The following is a 6,000-nucleotide window of genomic DNA, read 5'->3' as shown; positions in this document are numbered from 1 at the left end:
TCTTCACCAGGTCCTGCAGAAGTGCATTACTACAGGAAAACAGGCTCTCCAGCAAGAAAAGGTAGTACAGACCTCTATCCTCCTCCAGTACCTTCTGCCCCCTCCCCCTCCCTTGATTTCCAAGCTCCCTCTTAGCTTTTTTTAGTTTAATGTACTCCTTGTTACAGATGCAGCTGTTGCCAAAATCATAAAATGGCTTGGTGTGGAAGATAATCTAGTTTTAACCCCCCTGCCAGGTGCAGAGCCACCTTCCACTAGATCAGGTTGCTCAAAGCCCCATCCAGCCTGGCCCTGACCACTTTCAGAGATGGGGCTTCCACAACATCTCTGGGCAAGCTGTGCAAATGTCCACCTTTTTGCTGGGCAGCCAGCAAAAGTCCACAGGAAATGGTAGCATTTGATGGGGACTTCCTGGCTATGGACTCAGACTGCAGAGGGCTTTTAATTCTTTAGTCCTTTTACATGACTAGATAAAACATAGAAGGTTCCAAAATTATTTCCAAGACACTTTCCCTCTGTGCAGAGGTGCAGCAGAAACAACTCCACTAACTCATCAGTTAAGATTCCTACAAGTCCACAAAACAAGCATCTAACAGAATACATAGAATAAACCAGGCTGGAAGAGACCTTCAAGATCATCGTGTCCAACCCCTAAACCAATCCAACACCACCTAAACAACTAATCCACGGCACCAAGCACCCCATCAAGTCTCCTCCTAAACACCTCCAATGATGGCAACTCCACCACCTCCCCAGGCAGCCCATTCCAATGGGCAATCACTCTCTCTGTATAGAACTTTTTCCTAACATCCAACCTAAACCTCCCCTGGCACAGCCTGAGACTGTGTCCTCTTGTTCTGGTACTGGCTGCCTGGGAGAAGAGACCAACATCTGTCTGTCTACAACTTCCCTTCAGGTAGTTGTAGAGAGTGATAAGGTCACCCCTGAGTCTCCTCTTCTCCAGGCTAAGCAACCCCAGCTCCCTCAGCCTCTCCTCATAGGGCTTGTGTTCCAAAACCCTCACCAACTTTGTTGCTCTTCTCTGGACTCGTTCCAGCAAGTCAACATCCTTCCTAAACTGAGGGGCCCAGAACTGGACACAGGACTCAAGGTGTGGCCTAACCAGTGCAGCGTACAGGGGCAGAATGACCTCCCTGCTCCTGCTGGCCACACTGTTCCTGATGCAGGCCAGGATGCCATTGGCCCTCTTGGCTGCCTAGGCACACTGCAGGCTCATGTTCAGTCTACCGTTTACCAGCACCCCCAGGTCCCTCTCTGCCTGGCTGCTCTCCAGCCACTCTGACCCCAGCCTGTAGCTCTGCATGGGGTTGTTGTGGCCAATGTGCAGAACCCGGCACTTGGATGTGTTCAATCTCATGCCGTTGGATTCTGCCCATCTCCCCAGCCTGTCGAGGTCCCTCTGCAGAGCCTCTCTACCCTCCAGCAGATCAACTCCTGCCCTCAGCTTGGTGTTGTCTGCAAATTTACTGATGATGGACTCAATCCCCTCGTCCAGATCATCAATAAAGATGCTAAAGACTTTGTCTTGATCTCTTTTGTTTCTTAGACAAAATTGAGACAGGATCATCTGTACATCACATTCTTAACGATACTGAAAATAGTGGTCTGGCTACAAAATATCCCTTAGAAACTATGTCATGATCTATTCTGAGTATGTTTAAGTATCAGAATGCATCACTTAACACTCTTTCATAGTGTTTATCATTTGTAATGCTCTGAATAGCCCAGCAAGTCAGTTAGATGTAAATACAATTAAGAGACTCTTGAAACCCCACCCAGGTTACCCTGTAGTAGCACACTGAAATTCCTAACTGTTCTTTACATGGTCTCCTTCTGTTGCTCGTTAATGGAAAAGTTTTTAGCTGGGCCACACAGAAGAACATCTTAGATGCCAGATCATGAAGACTAGCTTAATTCAACAAGCACCAGATATTTGGCTCCTAAATTAGTGTTTATAATGACAGGAACTTGCGAAGGTCTTATTTTCAGTCAGGTGAAAAACTATTGTAGGAACTTAAGTTACCTCTGTACAATTATCACTTGCATAAAAACATACACATAGCATCAGGCCTTTCCTGGCAATCCAAAATGAAATTATATGTAATGTACCAATCTGTTTGCTTCCAGATCAGCAACAGTTGCTTAGAAACTTTTAAATCTTAAATTAGAAAAGAGATAATAGAAGGATCCTGAGTAGACAGCTAATAAAAACAAGTAATGATTCAAGATGAGCATTTGATATTCATGGTCTACCCTTTTAAAAGCAAGTTGCTTCTGGTCAGGAAAATTCAGTTATGGTGCAGGTTTGTGCACTTATCGAAGTATGAAAATATGCAGATATACTAGGATTTTCAAGAGAACAGGACTTAAATGCACAGGGAGTCCTGCAAAAACAAACAGCACTGTATTTCCAAGGAAGGAAAGCCACATTTCTTAAAAAATTTAGCTCTAATTGCTTAAGTGTCTTACAAAGCTGGGAAAAGCTACATCTAAAGCTGAGCAAAAATTATCTTCAAAAAGCATTATGCCTTAGTCTTTTGAGTAGAATGGTAAGTAGGCTGTGCTAAAGCCACTTCAGATCTTATTCAGCAAATACATTAAACCCTTTGCTGATAATACAACACACTCTTAGATGCTATTATTCCAATCATGGATTTTTTTTGTCTTTGCCACAGTAAAACCCTAGAGGATTTCAATGGACATTTTTGTTTCATTTGTGACCCATGATGGACTTTGGTTATTTCTGTCTTGATATCCTGCACAGGCAACACAGTATTTCTGATTCTGGTGAGAGAAAGAGAGGCATGGTTACAGTGGTTGTTCGCAATAAAGTTTTAGATATCTAGATATCTTCTTTTTTTTTTTTTTTAATTTAAGAAATGACCAGTTTTGATCCATAGATTGATCTGCATTCAAGCTGTGAAGGAGCTGAAATTCAAAATTTTCCTTCTGTCCTTTTTCTACTTCCCACTTCCATATTTAATTAATCAGTTTGGACATTGTATTCAAAGGTGCATGGAATAAGGGTCATCTAAACTGTCTAGAATAACAGGCACTTTGAAGAAATGTTAATCAACTGTATCTTCAGTGGACCAGTTAGCACTTTGCCCATTCCACAAATCCAAGTCCCATTTGTCATTAGGCTTGATTATGAGCCACAAGACAGGGACCAGTGAGGCAAAGACCCTCCCACTGTAAGTGAAGACAAAATTTGTGACCACCTGAGGAACCTGAATGTATACAAGTCTGGGATACATCCCAGAGTCCTGAGAGAATTGGTTGATGTAGTTGCCAATCCACTCTGAATGACATTTGAGAAGTCCTGGCAGTTGTGTGAAATCCCTGGTGGCTGGCTGGATGAAGGGAAACATAGCATCCATTTTTAAAAAGGGTAGAAAGGAGAACCACAAGAACTTCTGATCTGCCAGCCTTACCTCTGTGCCTGGGATGATCATGGAACAGATCCTTCTAGAAGCTCTGATAAGACACATGGAGGTGATTTGAGACACCAAACATTATGCTCCAAGAAGACCTTATAGCTGCCTTCTGGTAACTGAAGGGGACCTACAAGAAAGCTGGGGAGGGACTATTATGAAGGCATGTAGCACTGGGACAAGGAGAAATGCTTTTAAACTAGAGAAGGGTGAATTTAGATCAGACATTGGGAAGAAGTTCTTTACTATGGAGGTTGTGGAACACTTGATTGTCCAGGAAAGTGGTGCAGGTCCCATCCCTGGAAAAAATCAATGTCAGGCTTGATGGGGGCTCTGAGCAACCTGATCTAGTTGAAGATGTCCCTGCTTACTGCAGGGTGAGTGGACTACATGGCCTCCGAAAGTCCCTTCCAACCCTGTGTATTTGTGATTCTATCATCTTTAGATAGTTGTGCTCACAGTTGCTAAAAAATGTCACCATGATCCCATTCAGGTACTCAGGACCAGACAGAGGAGGAGTCAACTTCTGGAAGTACCATATCTATTGAATACCTCAGCTATTACCTGCAATGAGACATAGAACCATGGACAAGTCATCCATTTGTTTGTAATTCCTCACTACTCATTTAGAGAGATATTATGTGAAAAGTTCACATTGCTGTACCTTTCACAATTATTTTTGACCTTTTGAAGGTTTAGTTTCAATGTCTGGTTCAGGTTTGCAATTGAAGCTTTGGACCAGAGCACACAGTGCTTTAACTGTTTCAAAACATGACCTTCATTCCACTTGAGCCATGTTCAGATGGTGATGAACAATATGATCTTTGTTTTTCTGAGCCAGACACATGGTGATAAACTGTTAAAATAGGTAGCTATAGAAACCTATTTCATGGGCTGTCTTTCTCTGTCAGGTCTAATTAATAGAGTGTCATATAAAAGAAGTTTGTTAAATGAAAAGGCATCAAATACAGGGCAGAATTAGATGTTTTCACTTGTTTCTTGTGAATTCCTCCACGTCCCTGCTCTGACAGAGTGACTAGAAGAGTGAGGGAAGGAGGCTATCTCAGAGTTAGGAAAACTAGTATGGGGGGGAAGTGTCCTGTGTGCACAGGTGGATTTTTCCTGCTTCTCCACAATAGATTGTATATTTCTGCTCTCCTTGACAGTTGCTATCACTTGAGTTGTTCTGTTCTTTATATGTCATTGTACTACTCTGATGTTTTGCCTTTCCTTGAATGTCACTGCTGTGACATTCTGGGAGTTCCAGAAGAGCCTACCAGTAAGGTCAGGATTGGTTATTTATATGCCCATGTACCAAAGGAAACAGAAAGGTTAAGAGCTCAAACAACAACACAACTTTAAAATGAGTCTGTGATAGCATGAATTAGTGTATTTGGCTGGCATTGGCTGGAAAATCAACAAAGCTGTCAAAAGGGAAAAAAAAAACCAAACAACCCCAAAAAGACCTAGCTCCAGGGGGGGAGGGGGGAAAAAACCACAAAAGCAAACCACAAAAAAGTATGAGAGACTAGATTAGATCATAAGGGTTACACATGTAGCCCGCATGAAACCTAACATGAACACCTTCCCTTTCCTGAGGGTATACATTTAGTTTAATAGTCAGAAAGTCTGCTTCTTTTAGCCAACTCTAATCCTGAATCTGTTGGAAGAACATGCTATGTCAGATAGCTGAGCACTGCCAACTTTACTGTATTTGCCTATACAACAAGGGAAAATATCAATACATAGTTAGTCTTAAGCACTAGTGGAAAAAGGTCTTTTTGCACACAGATTGCAACTTCAGGGTTATTTGTTCCTTTCCTTTCAGTTGTATGTGTTGAGTTTCTGCTGCTGAGGCAGAAAATTACTGTTGCTGAGAGAGGAACTACCCTTAGTTACCATTGCCTGGTCACATGTACTTGTATATTCCTTTTCATTTCTGTGTCTGTTTTCTTTTCTATAACTGAACTCTACTTATATTTTAAACTTGATTTGCTGTCAAATAAATGTCAAGAGAACTTTGCACATACATAAATATTTGTTTAATACATGTTTATGGAGTAAATGCTATTACCTAGGGTAGTAGTTCAGGAAACAGAGAGAACATATGAATTGTAGCTGTCACAATGTTCCTTTGCCTATACAAATCAGGATAACCATGCTGACACAGCAGGTTAAGGAGCAGGCTCCAATGTAGTAATTGAAGACATTTTATTAATACATCTGAGAGCTTTATATATCCTAAAAGTGGCTGATACAGTATTACAAAACCTGCAGCTGTGCTGATTAAATCATCTTAAGAAGCAAACATTCCTTCACTACTCGGAGATATCTCTACTTCCTTATCTAAAAGGTCAAGGTAGCCACAGACAGATGCTTCTTTTAGACAGATACCAGATGGCTTTAATCCCACAATTTCAAGTTTACAAGCATAACATCATCTTTGTTGCCTGCCTGATCTCTTAAAGAGGACTTACATCCTGCTGGTTCAATTCCCATACCATGCTATCAGAGTCATGGTGAAAATCAAGGAACAACCATCTAA

This window comes from Dryobates pubescens, chromosome 6 (genome assembly GCF_014839835.1).
Source record: "Dryobates pubescens isolate bDryPub1 chromosome 6, bDryPub1.pri, whole genome shotgun sequence".
NCBI classification, from domain to species: Eukaryota; Metazoa; Chordata; class Aves; order Piciformes; family Picidae; genus Dryobates; species Dryobates pubescens.
This window is presented reverse-complemented; position numbering follows the sequence as displayed.